Genomic DNA, 15,441 nt, shown 5'->3' with positions numbered 1-15,441 from the left:
GATATACAGGGAGGCCTGGCATGCTGCTATTCATGGGGTCACAAAGAGTTGGACACGACTATGTGACTGAACTGAACTGAACTGAACTGAAAGGCTTAGCACATGCTTGCCTGAGTCCTTCAAGAACACATCTAACAAAATGACTCTGATCTCATCTTCTTTTAGCTGTATGAAGTCCCAGTCTGGTTCTGTATTTGGTACTGCCTGATTTCCAGTGGGGAAGTTTGTTATCTCCTCATCCCTCTTACCAAACCATTCATCTCCATAAGCAACCGCTTTCCCCAAAACCCTAATCTTTGAGTCAGGTGTCACCGTTTGTCCCAAGACATACATTGCATCCTTTCAAATAAGGTCATAAAGCAGAGTAACACCTTTAAAAGCTCTAATATATTTTTCTGGGTCTTCTAAATAGTCTCCAGATCCTCCTTGATTTTTTGTAGTTCTTGATAAGAAAAAGGCTTATTAACGCTCATAGACTGATTATTTCTCCTGGTGGGTGCTTCATGAAGAGCAACAGCTTGTGTGGCTCTTCCTCAGTCTCTCTGGCTGCTCTGTGCATATGATCCGAGGGATAGATTGGAGAAACCTGCTTTTCTTTATATCTTTGTCTCCTGTCCTCCACCTCAACTAGCAAAGTAGGAGGACAGGAGGGAGCTGAAGATTTCACACCCAGATCTATTTCCTTAGGACCTAAGTCTGGCATATTTCACAGAGAGAAAAAGGGCAACACATATGCTACTTCTACCCATTTCCCTTGTTTTCTACAGAACTGGTCTAATTGTAAACCAGTATTATACTTAAGAGACCCTCCAACTGGCCACCATTTGCTGTCCTCCAATGGATACTGTGGCCATGCAGTATCACATAGGAAGGTCAGGTGTGTTCTTTAAGCCCTGGGGATCAAATCTATCCCAGTTTTTCAGGATACAGTTCAAAGTAGTGAGGCTGGAATTCTAAGTTCCCGACTATAAGAGAGGGAAAAAAAAAAAAAAAGCGACCAGCACCCTCTTTCTACTGGAAGCAACCCTGCGTGCTCTAGATGGGGGTATAGACAGACTTTACACCAAAGCTTTTGTTTTCTGGTCAGACTTAGTCTGTCCCTTACCGACACAGGTGACCTACTCATCCCTCCCGGTTCTATCACCGAAATGGGGTGGAGATCCACCAGGGGTAAACCTGATGGTATCCGTGACTGACATCCAGCTCCTCACCATTACAACCTTGCTTGCCTCTGATGCAACCTGGGGTGCAAATAGAGTAACCTTCCAGAATGCCTCCCAGGCTAAACTGCTGGGGGAAACATTCTCATCACCTGAGTGCCTGTGCAAGACCATGAGTAGATTCCTGACCACAATACAACTGATACGAAGGTAAAACTGAGATGTTCCTTCCAAACCTCACCACACCAATATAAGAGCCTCCTAAGCATCACCACACCAGTATAAGAGTCTCCTCTGGTCCACTAAGAGCCAGCATTACCAAAGGGGTGGGGGAATCCCTTGTAGTTCCAGTCTGAGTAACCTTTAACCTCAGGGATGCTCTTGAAGCTAGAGTTCCATCTAGCTTCCAAATTTTCCATGCCTTCCAAGGCTAGGCGCTTCCTGACTACCATTCCAACTTTGGGACTGAAGTCATCATGCACAGTAATAGCATAGAGCACAAGTCCCTTGACAGTCTATGATTCAACAGATTAGGTTAGTGCTAATTCCAAGGAGTTCTGAAATAGTCAAAGAGACCAAAAATTTTGACCAAAAAGGAGAGTTCAGTTCACACGCTTTACCCATTTCTGGTGGGTTCCCCAAAGGAGCCATGGGTGCCTCTTGGCATTGGCAGGTCGGTATAAACCCCCAACAGGTATCTGCCATAAGCCGTATGAGGTCACCACGGAATCACAGAGGAGGGCTCCACACGTGCTTTATGCAGGGTGTGTAATTCATTCACACAAGCACACTATAGAGTTAGTAAAGTACAGCAGAAAACGTGTTCGCTAGGAGAACAAGGAACTAGAGCTCCAAGCATCCTTACCTTGTCCTGAAGATCCCCCCAAGATGAAAGGTTGTTGCTGAACCACACAAAGACGCCGGGTTTCTTGGCCTCCAGAGGAGAAAATTCAATCTGGGGCCCGAGATGAGACTTGATCACTGACAGCTTTTGTGTAATAAAGTTTTATTAAAGTATAAAGGAGATAGAGAAAGCTACTGACATAGGCATCAGAAGGGGGTATAAAGAGTACCCCCTTGCTAAAGTTAGCCATGGAGTTATATACTCTCTCATTAGTTATTACAGTAAATCAAAATAATGCCTGGATGTTGTAAAGACCTCAATAGACCTACTCCCATAATTTACACCTTACGATAACAGGATTAGCCAGGTTTTTTTTTTTTTTTTTTTTTTTTTCCGGAGACTGTCCTCAAGCAGGAATCATTATCATTATATAATCCTAAGGGATGTAGAGGGACAAAAAAAGTTTGTCCTTTTTTCCTTCTTGAGAATTCCAGACCCCTCGCTCCTTGGGGACCCCTGGACTTCTTATCAATCTGCATAGGAATTGATTCTCTCAACAATATATGGCCTTAACATACTCCTTTCCTGATTTGTAACCAGTCTTTTGATCCGTGTTCAGTTCTAACTGTTGTTTCTTGACATGCATACAGATTTCTCATAAAGCAAGTAAGATGGTGCCTGGTATTCCAATCTCTGTAAGTTTTCCAGAGTTTGTTGTGATCCACAGTCAAAATCTTTTGCATGGTCAATAAAGCAAAAGTAGGTGTATTTCTGGAATTCTCTTGCTTTTTTTTATGATCCAGTGGATGTTGGCAATTTGATCCCTGCTTCCTCTGCCATTTCTAAATCCAGCTTAAACCTATAGAATTTCACAGTTCATGTCCTGTTGAAGACTTGCTTGGAGAAATTACTTTGGTAGCATATGAGATGAGTGCAACTGTGTGGTAGTTGAACATTCTTTGAAATCTCCTTTCTTTGGGATTGCAATCAAAATGACCTTTCCAGTCCTGTGGCCACTGCTGAGTTTTCCAAATTTGCTGGCATATTGAGTGTAGCACTTTAACAACATCATCTCTTAGGATTTCAAATAGCTCAACTGAAGTTCCATCACCTCCACTAGTTTTGCTGGTAGTTATGCTTCTCAAGGCCCCCATGGCTTTGCATTTCAGGATGTCTAGCCCTAGTGAGTGATCACACCATTGTGGTTATCTGGGTCATTAATATCTTTTTTGTATAGTTCTTCTATATAGTCTTTCAAGCTATTCTTAATATATACTGCTCCTGCTAGATCCATGCAATTTCTGGTTTTCATTGTGCTCATCTTGCATGAGATGTTCCTTCTCTACCTCTAATTTTCTTGACCAGATCTCTCTGATCTTTCGAATGCTATTGTTTTCCTCTATTTCTTTGCGCTTATCACTTAGGAAGGCTTTTTTAGATCTCTTTTTGCTACTCTTTGTAACTCTACGTTTACATGGGTATGTGTTTCTTTTCTCCTTTGACTTTTGCTTCTCTTCTTTCTTAAGTTATTTGTAAGGTCTCCTCAAACAACCATTTTGCCTTTTTGCATTTAAATTCTTGTGGATGGCTTTCATATGGTATGTAGAGATCAAAAAAAAAAAAAAAAAAAGGATAATTGCATCCAGTTTCATTACTTCATGCAAATACATGGAGAAACAATGAAAGCAGTGACAGACTTTACTTTCCTGGGATCCAAAATCACTGCATATAGTGACTGCAGCTGTGGAAAAAAAGACACTTGCTCCTTGGAATAAAACTATGAAAAACCTTGACAGCATACTAAAAAGCAGAGACATTCCTTTACCAGTAAACCTCTGTATAGTCAAAGCTATGGCTTTTTCCAGAAGTCGTGGGTGGATGTCGGAGTTGGACCATAAAGAAAGCTGAGAAACAAAGAACTGATGCTTTTGAAATGTGATGTTGGACAAGACTCTTGAAAGTCCCTTGAACTGCAAGGAGACCCAACCATCCCATCCTAAAGGAAATCATTCCTGAATATTCTTTGAAAGGACAAATGCTGAAGTTGAACCTCCAATACTTTGGCCACCTGATGGGAAGAACTGACTCTTCAGAAAAGACCCTGATTCTGGGATATATTAAAGGCAGGAGGCAAAGGGGAAGACAGAAGATGACATTGTTGGGTGGCATCACCAACTTGATGAACATGAGTTTGAGCAAACTGTGGGAGTTGGTGATGGACAGGGAACTCTAGCGTGCTGTACCCCATTATATAGAAAAGAGTTGGACATGGCTGAGAGACTGAACTAAACTGATGTACACAGGGCAATTAGGGAGCAGGCAGAAGTCTTTGGGGAAGGAGGAAGGAACAATTCCTGGATAGCTGACAATGATGTGTCGGCAGGCAGTTTTAAGCTGGAGAAGCTGTAGGGAAGCAATTCTATGCCAGGTGGAGAAAATGGTAAGAGAAAGGCAGGGCAGCAATGCTGGGATTTCCCAGAGGAAAATATCCCTGTTCTATTAAACTTCATCAATGCTCAATTTTGTTAATGATTGGAAACATGAGTTTTGTTTTCGAAGTGGCAGAACAATATTCAGTGGAAGGACTAATGCTGAAGATGAAGCTCCAAAATTTACACCATCTGATGTGAAGAGGCAGCTCATTGGAAGAGACCCTGATGCTGGGAAAGATTGTAGGCAGAAGGAGAGGGACCTAAAGGATGAGATGGTGAGATGGCATCACCGACTCAATGGACATGAGTTTGAGGAAACTCCACAAAATAGTGTAAGACAGGGAAGCCTGTTCTGTTGCCATACATGTTATCACAAAGAGTCAGACATGACTTAGCAACTGAATAATACCAATGAGAACAGAGGGTCCAGTGAAGCTTCTGGCCCTGGTGGGAGTGGAGAAAGATTTAGGTGGAAAGGGAGGCTTCCAATTCTCTGGTGCAGGTCCTTGAGTCCAAGGCAAGGAGCACAATATATTGAATGTGTTACCAAACATTCTTTTCTAAAACAAACAAACAAATTAAAAAAAAAAAAAAAAACTGTTTTCTGCAGGAGTGAGAGATTTGACTGAGTTTGTGCTCTAGATTTTACTGAGCAATGTGGAAGGAAACTGGAGTGGGCTGAGTCTGCAAAGACCAGGTGACCAGCTGCTGGAGGGTGAGGCATGTGGTAAACATTCTGCACTAGGTGGGAAACAAATCTAGAAAAAGTGTCCCTTCTGGAATGTACATGCCAATGTATCACTTTGTTGCAGCAGATCACTTCAGTGGTGTTTTGGGGCAAGCAAGAAATGCAAGATCGGTGGTTTGCGTTTCTCAATTCCTGTGGGTAGTTAGATGACTCAGTGTCTGCTTACTTCACTGCATGGTTGGAGTCATGCTTGGGAAAGAAAACTAGATGAGGTCCACTCATATTTCGTCATTAAACAGCAAGAATAAGAAGGTATCTATGGCAACTGTAGGAAATTTAAACATGAGGGGCCAAATGGGGACAGTTTCATTTAACAGGCTAAGATTGGACTGTACAAGTCGCCATAGTTGTTGCTAACAAGTAGCCATAAGAGCTATTTGTTGCTATGCTGCAGATGTGGGAAACTGACAAGAGAACAAAAGCCTAACAACTCACCTTACAGTGTAATTTCAGGCTAGAAGTAATTGGCAAGGAAAGGCTGACAGGTAAGGCTGGGAAGGGAGTAACCTGAGCCAGTAAACATTAGCTCTTGTTGGAGCCCAGAAAACAGAAGCATCAACTCAGTCAGAGTTCTGTCTCATGGTTCAGAAATAGAGGTCATTTGGCTTCAATCATTATTTAGCCTTGAGGATGGTGGCCATAACCACTAAACACACTTGTTCCTTGCAAGGAAGAAAGACAATGAAAAACTTGGATGGTGTATTAAAAAGCAGAAATTCACTTTGCTACAGAAGTCTGTAGTGTCCAAACTATGATTTTTCCAGTAATCATGCATAGATGTGCTAACTGAACCATAATAAAGGGTGAATGGCAAAAAACTGAGCTTTTGAACTGTGATGCTTCAGAAGACTCTTGAGAGTCCCTTATACAACAAGGAGATCAAACTAGTCACTCTGAAAGAAATCAACCTCTGACCCCTGCTGTCTCAGCTGAGCCATCTACTGAGGGCCTCCAGGTGGAAAGAACAGATGCTTCCACTACAAAAGTGTCTAACCCTGGCAGCTCCAAGCAAATAGTTAGTAGCTCCACCCTTGGAGGAAGCCAAGGCTGAAGGCTCTGTGAACCCTGGCTCTCCCGATACATGCGTTGCATCTCCCCAGAAGCATTGGAGGCCAAGGAAGGGGCATTCTGGGCCCTGGAGGAGGGGGTTGGCTCAGGGATCCACTGAGGCCACCATTTGCCAAGTAGGACTGGAAAGGACAGAGCAGGCATATGTGGCAGACAGCTGGTGAGTGGAGTGTGGGAACAAGAGGGAACCAGCTCTGCATGAACTACCTCTCCCAAACTCCCCTGGAGGAGAAGCCCAGTGATAAGATTATCTGAGATGGGACGAAGAGAGTCTATTTTATTAGCCCTTAGAATTCCTCTGAATGAGGAGGTGGTGGAGTTGGTGGGTCATCACAAACTCTTCCATGGCCTAGACCATCCCAAAGTCACTATCCTTGGGGCTACATTTCCCAAGCTTCAGTCATGTAGTTCTGAAGGAAACTGACAATCATGTGTGCTGCTGGGTCATGGCCAATGACCATGTAAACCCAGTCATAGGGCCTCATGGCCCTGCCAGGATTGCTGATCTGGGGATGTACAGGTGATCTGAGGTGGGTCATTCAGAGAACACCATTGAACTCTGATATCCCCGAGCTTCTTTCCTTACTAGGTGATACCTTGGGGATATAAAACCCTAGCGCAGTTAGCTTGGACTCCCACACTAAGTGTAGAAGCCTTAAGGAAGAAAGTTGTCAGGCTAAGACCCCCAAAGAAGAGGGAAGGGGAAGAGTGAGGGTGAGAAAGAGAGAACTGATGACTTCTGATTTCTTGGGTCCAGTCACTGAGATCTTTGTATTCGCTCTGATTCTTGTGTCCTGGTTTCCCAGAATCATTTCAGTGAGTCTCCCTTTTCCTTGAAGCCAGTTAGAGTTGGGCTCCTCTCAATTTTGATTCAGACTAGGTTCTAGATCCTTCACTCCCAGACACAAACAGAGGCACCCATTTGTTTCAGCACCACTATGAGTGAAACCCTTTATTCTTTACTGAGAACAGGGTGTGCAGACCACCAAATACAGTTCATCAGCATCCTGGGCAGGAGTGCCCTAAGTGAATGTGAGTGTGTGTTAGGAGTGGCCTTACTGATTGCTGAATCACTCCAAGCGTTTACACTGCCTGTGCCAGGCCAATCCTGTCATTTCCTCGATCAAAGACCGAAAAATACAGCCTCAGGAAGACGTCACCCAGGATCCAGGTCTCTGTAGATGTACTCACTGGGTTCTCTTGAAATGTGATATAGCAGTCACTGTCAGAACCCTAGGAGAGTCAGATACACACCAGTCAGCCTGAGCCCTTATTGATGACTCACCCCAATAACGAGACAGAGCACCGTTCTTGGTTTTATTTCCCTCTTTTGGTAAGAGGGAAAAACCTCAAGTGGTTTTATGAGCAGCAGGGAATGTGAGAGTTCATCCAAAATCAAAAAGGATCCATACATGCGGCTGCCATGAGGAAGGGTGTGGTGAGTGGAGGACTGGGAGCTGGGCAAACAGTGCAATGATAAAGTCCTACTGTAGAGAGTAACAAACTGTATTCAATATCCAGTGATAAACCACATGAAGGCGAATAAGAAAAAGAATATATATATATTATGTGTATAACTGAGTCACATTGCTGTGCAGCAGAACTTAAGGTGACACTGAAGATCAGCCACACTTCAATACAATTATTAGAAAAGAACAAGAGTGTCCCCTGGTTCTCCTCACTCCCTGTTTCTTTCCTTCTGACTCCTGCTCCTTGTTTTCTCTTCAGAGAATGAAGGTTGTCCACCTGTATCCCCACAATCCTAACTTTATTAAAAAACCTTTATTTTCTATTGGAGTATAGCTGAGTAACAATATTCTGAGTTTCAGGTGGAGAGTAAACAGACTCAAGTGTATGTATCTATGTATCCTGGTCCCAAAGATACCCCTCCCATCCAGGCTGTCATATAACTGAGCAGAATTGCCTGTGCTACACAGTAACTTGTTGTTGGTTATCCATATTAAATATAATAGTGCCCACAACACGTTTTTGAAGACTTAACTCAGGAGCTCTGGGAAGCCTCCTTCAGCCCACACTCACCCTCTTTGGCCACTCCAGGCTTGGTTGGGTAATGTACTCTGGTTCCTGATTCCCACCGGTCAGTCCATATCCCTCATCACCCCTAGTAAGTCCCCAGTGCCCCAATGTAGAGCACCTTGGGATGCCATTTGCATGGAATCCAGTGCAGTGTTGCCTAGAATCAAGCAACCCTCTATATGGCTCCATGAGTTTGTGGTTTTAGAATTCCTGAAATTCCCTCAGTTCCTGAAAGCCTTCTTTGAGCCCATCAGCCTGCTATGTACTCCCACAGGGGGCTGACATGAAGCCTCCACCCTGTGCCGGGGCTGAGCAGTCACCATGCACCCTTTATTCACCTTAGTATCCAACATCCCCACAGAGGGGTCAGGTACCCCAATTCATAAAGGGGGCACCTGGCCAGAGCAAGGGGAAGAAGCAGCCGAGATCTAGGCTGACCACGTAATTTATCATCCAAAGCAGGAAAACTTTGAGAAGGGAAGGGAGACTGTTAATTTATGATGGGACATCACACTGGGATTGTCCCCAGCCATTCTCCTTGTAACATGGCCTATTTCAGGGACTGCTAGGGCTGACTTTCATGTTCATGCCCCTAAGTTTTCAGATTGAAGTGAAGCTCTCTGAGGACTGAGGACCTCAGTGTTCCCCTCGCCTTGTGACTCCCACCACGCCAGCATGGTGTGACGTGTCCACATTTATTTCAGGATGATCAGTGTCCCAGGCGACCCTTTACTCTCAAGTAGTTGGTTCTGTGGGAGACACTGGCCCAGCCACAAGGCTCAGAGCATCTGCAAATGGTGTGACATGGCCTGCAGAGGGCTCCCTCCTCCCAGCAGTAGCCCAAGGGTTCCTGCAGGCTCCAGTTTGAGAACCAACCCTCAGTGTTGTCCCCTCACCTAGATGGTGTAGGTTGAGCTGGCAGTGGGTAGTTGATGCTGTTGATGGTGAAGATAATATAGGGCAGGGTATTGACTGCAAAACATGAAACGTAGTGCTGTTAGAGAGAGAGGGAGAGAGATTGGCCCTAGAGATCCTTGTTCTGTGTGGAAACTGGGAGTGACCCTGGGGCATGACCCTTCACCTCAGAACCCCGTGACGTGGTGCCGATGAGCCTCTGGATGTTATTGATCAGTCTTCTTGAGTCAAGAATCAGTGATGTCCTGGTGTCCACAATGGCCTCACAGCCACCATAACAAGCAATAATACATCTGCTCATGGAGATTCTGAGAGACAGTGGAACAAAGGGGCATAAAGGTCACTGTGATCTCCCCAGAGCTGCCCCATTCCTGACCGTCTCCTAAATAGCCCTTTGTTTCTTTCCCTGACTCTCTTTATCTGCTATTGACACGGCATCTCGCTTGATATCCTTGAATGCACTACTTGAATACACCAGGATGTTTTGTACCTTGACACAAGCTGGTTTTCCCTCCTAGAAGACTCCCCTCCCCTTTGACTAACAAATTTCTTCTCATCTTCCAGATTCCAGCTTAATTGTATTGTTTTGTATTGTTATCAGTCTCCTGTCTTGGTCACTCTCTGTAGACCCTTCCTCACGTCTACCATGTACCAAAGTCACAATTCACTAACTGTGTGTGTCATTTCCGTGTATCTGCCTTTTTAGATGTGAGGGCAAGTTTTATTCTCATTGCCTCCCTAAAGTGCCTGGCACACAGTGGATGCCCCATGTCTGTCTGTTCAATGAGTGAATGAAGACTGTGAAAATAGTGAGAACCATCTAGAGAGCTGTATCTGGTGGGGAACAAATAATAGGTCAAACACAGGGTGAAGATGGAGATTCCCAGGGGCAGCAGATTATCATGTAGGGGGACAGAGGGGCTCTTCTGGGAGAGGGTGTCTCCCAGCACTGCTCCTACAACCAGCTCAGACCCTGAGACCCTGGCCAGGAAATACATGACTAGCACACGGAAACTCCAAAGGACAGGTCAGCTTTTGTCTGAGGGTACTGAGAATTTGCTTGGTCCCAGGTAGCCCTGGACAGTTGGTCATCTTATCATAACACTATCCAGGCTGGTGAAATCCTCCCTGATCCTATTCACCACACTGCAGAGTCCTCTGACCATGCTCCCTGCGTCACAGGCGGGTGCAGTGCTCTCCCAGCTGCACAGACCTCTCTGGACCCTGTGAGGACCCTGCTCTGAGCCCTGGTCAGGAGGCCTGGGGATTATGAACCCATGGGCTGTTTGCATGTCTATGGGCTTGTGTGTTTGTTTGTATGTGTGTTTGTATGTGTCTTTGTGTGTGCTTCTGTGTCTTTGACTAGTTATGCATGTTTATATGTGTCTCTGTGTATATTTATATGTGTCTGCTTGCATGTTTCAATGTGTCTGTGTGTCTGTCTGTATAATTATGGATGGTGTATATATTTGTGTGACTATGTGTCTGAAAATCCATTTGTGAGTGTCTGCCCGTGTTCATGTACTGATGTGGAGCATCCCTTGGGCTGACCCTCAGAGGGAGTGACTAACTGGTCCATGTGTACATGCCAGTTGCCTGCTTGGATCAATGGTACCCAGTTGAGAGCTCTCTGGGTGTAGGATTTATCCACTCCACCAAACATCACCACACTCTCCTCCGGCTTGCTTCTGTAGAGAGAAGACAGCAGGGGGATCTTTGGAGGATGGCAACAACAGCACTGTCTGAGAGCTTTGCTTCTCCACCCCTTAGGCCCTAATAAGGTCCTCATGGACAGATGCAGAAATTGAGGCTAGGAGCAATTGAGAACCAGACTGATGTTAGTTACTGGCTACTGAGTGGCACAGAGGAGGTTAGACGCTGAGTCACCTTGCTGGGCTCCACCCATTATATTTTCTGTAGATGCCCTGGACCTCCTGTGACATGAGTGCTCAGACACCCTCAGAGGACAGGGTGCTGAAACATTTTGGCTTTCCCCTTGTCCACTTTGTCATTTTTCAGGAAAATCAAGGCCTGGGAGTGCTAAGGGTGTGGGATCAGGTCATCCAGAGTTGGCTCCACTGGCCTGTGACCTCTACTGTCCAAAGGGCCCCACACTCAGAAGGGACCCCATCTCTGCTCTCCCTGTCTTGAAATGCCTAATATTTCTTGAACAAGGGGTCCCACACTTTTGTTTTGTGTCCCACACTTTCGTTTTTCACTGGCTCCTACAAATTGGGTAGCTGGTCCTGGGCTTGCAGTGAAATGCTAATGAGGAAGGAAAGATATCCACCATCCTTCTCCTTCCTTATCAAATTCATAAGCAAATCCTAATACCTCTTCCTTCAACTTGTTTCCTGTTGACTTCCATTAGTCTTCCTCCTCACTCATCCCCCTAGACCAAGGTACTGATCTTGAGCCCAGGAGCAGGGTTATGTTCCAATAAAACATTATTTATAAAAGCCAGTGGTGAAGCCAGGTAGGGCCCTGGGGTCATAGTTATCCTGGATTAGATTATCTCTCAGGATACTCCTTTATCAAGTGTTCTATAAATTTCCTAAAACTGAAAACAAATTACAGCTCATTTGGAGAAACAGATTGTCCATCTCAGACTTACTTGCTCAAGTAGAAGGCAAAACAGGCTCAGAAATGGCACCTTGATTCTTCAGGTTGTCAAAGATAGGGATGCATACAGTGAGAGATAAGTTGGGATAGCTCAAGCCCAAGACGCCATCAAAAGGCATTCCCTCAAACCCAGATTGTGTCACGCTTAGACTGAACGGCTGGTCAGTACTTACAAGGTCCCCAATCTGTGGGAGAGAAGAGTAATCCCACTTACAGATATGTGAAGTGGGGCTATGACTGTGCTGGGGTGCATTGACATTAGATCCTTAGAGAAGAATTGAGGCTGGGGGTGTCTTCTGTGGACCTCACATGGTTAGACCAAACTGGGAGGGAAATTTGGGTTCCATTTGAGAGAGGCTGTGAATTTTAAAACATCTGCCTCTCTGAAAGACACCACCTGAGTGAGTCAAATTGGCCTCGTGGCTTCTGTACAGGTGGGGCAACTGAGTCAGGTCAGGGCCCATCGGTGCCCCCTTGTGGACAAAAGGAGCCGAGAGCAAGGCAGCCTTCTCTTTGGCATCACTGTGACCTACCGGCAGGAATGGACTGCATTCTCTGTAAGGCACTGTGGATTCTGCATCTGTCCAGGAAGACAGAAGCCGAAAACACATTCTTGCTTGCAGGGATCTATGAAATTCCTGCCTGGGGATTGACTTTTGGGGATATGTGTGTCTTTGTGTGAGTGTGTATGAGAGAGAAAGAGAGAGGGGGGAACTACTGAAGTAGTTGGGGGTGGGGAGGGGAGGCCATAAGTTTTGTTGGACACTCAAAGGCCTGCCAGAGTGAGAAGTCAATTATCAGGCCCCCTAAATTATCAAGCCTCCAGTTTCCCAGTCTGGCTACCTGAAGCCCTTGACTGCCCCGAGGGTCCTCAGATCAGTTTTATTCTGTCCTGAAACACCCCACAGCAACTTCAGTCCTGAAAAGCCAGCCGAGCTCCACTGTTTACCACATGTGTGTCCTCAGCAAGGCCCTTGCTGCCTGCACCTCAGTTTCCTCATATGTCCCATGAGTTAATCAGAGTAACTGCTGTATGAGGTTCTTGCAGGACTAAACCAGTTATCCCCTGAAAGTGTATGGAACAGTCTGAGAATAAAAGTGGGTGCTTTTTTCCCCTCTTATGGCTCCCAGCAAAATGAACCTTCAACTGCTCATGGGCAGAGAAGCTGCAAGTCCCCATCTCAAGCCACTCTCTGGGTTAGCTAATCTGTGTGCTCCTGTGTCAACATGGGCACTGCCTACCCAGGGACAGGATCCTGTGGGTAAGATGGCCATTATCTATGGGATTTAGGCTAGGAATGGTCCTGCCAGAAGGTCCTGCATCTGTTTTACTAGAGGTGACCCTTTCATTTGATATGTATTTACTAATATGCCTATATCTCAGGCCGGCATGAGCATTCTTGAAGACAAAATAAGCCCTTTTTCTAAGCTAAAAACAGTAACCACAGAGTTAGATACTTAAGGCTTTACACGGAATATGGTTTCAGTATCTTATTACAGCTTTGGTTCTTGCATCTGTGGAAACTGAATTCCTCGGCCTGGGGATTCACAATTGCTTTGCCATTGGTTCTACCATTTGATCAGTGATGGTTCACTCTTCATCTGTAACTGACTGACTCACTTATTGAAGAAGGAACAATCTCCTTCAAACCAATGACACATCTTTGACACAGAAATGAGTATTTACCTGCCACCTGGTAATTGCCGGGCCCAGTCACAAAGACCAATAGTTGAGGATGAGAGTGTGTTCTCCTCTGGGCAGGGTCCCTGTTTTCCAGTGTTTCTGCCTCCTGCAGGTACCCCAACACCACATCCCACCTGGCACCTCCAGATGAGCCCTGGTGCTAGGCTAGAGCATGAGGGGGCACTGTGGAGCACCATCCTCCCAAAATACATCCTGGATGTTTCTCAGAATAGTTATATTTGAGCCAGGAGAAGAAGTCAGGTACAGTCTCTAAGCATGTTTCTTCAGGAAATTGTTCAGCATGTTTTTTTCACTGTGGGTTTTTCTCATCAGCTTCACTCTCGAGAGGTATTCTTTATCGAGCATTTGCAAAAAAAACAAAGAAGAAGCTACAATTAGCTGTCAGTGTTCAGGTAAAGCTGTCGTTGTAATGGCCCTGTGTATTTTCTAGTCATTTTTATGAGGCACATTATTATCAGAATTTTATGCATATACAGTGGCAAAGACATAGGTTTGATTACAGGTTCTGTTCTGCAATCTGGGATAAGACATATGACCATGTGGTATCTCTGTCTCTGCCTCGGTAAAATGATGGAATGTAACAATAGTATCCCTCCAAATAGAATATACTGGGGATAAGTGAAGTGATGGATATAAGGTACCTGATAAATAGGAAGTCTCAACAATCACAGTCATTAGCATCACTGGTGCCATCCCACTCTATCCTTTTCATAGAACCTCAAGGAAGGAGATAGAAGGGGGACTCATGCTATTTTACAATGGAGCAATTTGAAATGCAAGAGGTTACTGAGTTGGTTGTGATCACACTGCTTGTCAGATATAAAACTGAATAAAACACAGTATATTTCTCCAAGTTGAAAGAGAAGAGGGAGTTGAAAGTAGAATCCAGGAGATAGGGAACAAGTTAGGGAAATTCAGAGGCTCGAGAAGGAAGGATGAGTCAAAAGAAAAAGTAAAGGAAAAAAACACAGAGAGAAATACACTCACAGAGATTTCCAAAAAGATGAAGAGGTAAATGATAATGATACAGAGATGCAGAGATAGACATATACACAATGAAGTAGACAGGGAACAAAGAGGACATGTTGAATAAAATGTAGAAAAGTGTTATTCCACAGGACATCTGCATAGACTGTGCACTGAACAGTTGTAAGGAGTTGCATTTTCAATAGGTCATGCCTGGACCCCAAGAGTTGTGCAACCATGCAAATCTACACCAAGAACCATGGGGTCCACAGTTCCTAAAGCAAGATACTTATTAATAAGTAAGGGTTGAACTTTAAGAGTGTCAGGGAAATATTCCATTCCCATCTAAACCTGATGGGTGGAAGAATAATCAGATGAAAAGAAAAATCCGAGAAAGCAAGATGACACATATTACAGTCCCCATACTTACTTGACTATGCACTCTGAGAAGGCCACCAGCCCGAGGAGCACAAGCCACTTCATGCTTCTTTCCTGGCTCCAAGTACTCAGAGAAGTTCGGGTTCTTAGCATGTAGTGGTGACTGGGAGCCCCAAGTTATATATGCTCTGACCTACCCTCGTTTTCCCTTTTACGCCACTAATAGATCTGATAAAAACACAAAGCTTTCGATAAAATCTTTACCTTCATCAGTGTCCTTGCCGAGTGGACTTTGAAGCTTCTCAGAATACAGACAATTGAACTGTAATCTCTTCCTTGAAGCTTGGCTGGAAAATCTAACTGATCTGCATGGACATCTAAGGAGATGGAGAACCTTGCCTACTTGGAGAAAAATCTGCTAAGAACTTCATGAAAATGGTAACTAGGGGCCATACTTGACATTCATGGTTTCATGTCATCTTCCTAGCCACTTCATGAGATATGTATTGCTGTCTTCATTGCAGAGGAGATTGCTAGGAGGATAAGTTGTCAAATGGCAAAGTGAA

At 44.7% G+C, this 15,441-nt stretch overlaps 1 pseudogene; it reads right to left on the bottom strand.

The window, feature by feature from the left end:
- LOC133067904 (pregnancy-associated glycoprotein 1-like) overlaps positions 1-14,980 on the bottom strand; it is a 100,325-nt pseudogene extending 85,345 nt beyond the window's left edge.
- Between the last annotated feature and the right edge of the window lie 461 nt (positions 14,981-15,441).

Source organism: Dama dama, chromosome 2, assembly GCF_033118175.1.
Source record: "Dama dama isolate Ldn47 chromosome 2, ASM3311817v1, whole genome shotgun sequence".
NCBI lineage: Eukaryota > Metazoa > Chordata > Mammalia > Artiodactyla > Cervidae > Dama > Dama dama.
Note: the sequence above shows the minus strand (reverse complement) of the source record. Positions and strands in the feature narration are given on the sequence as shown.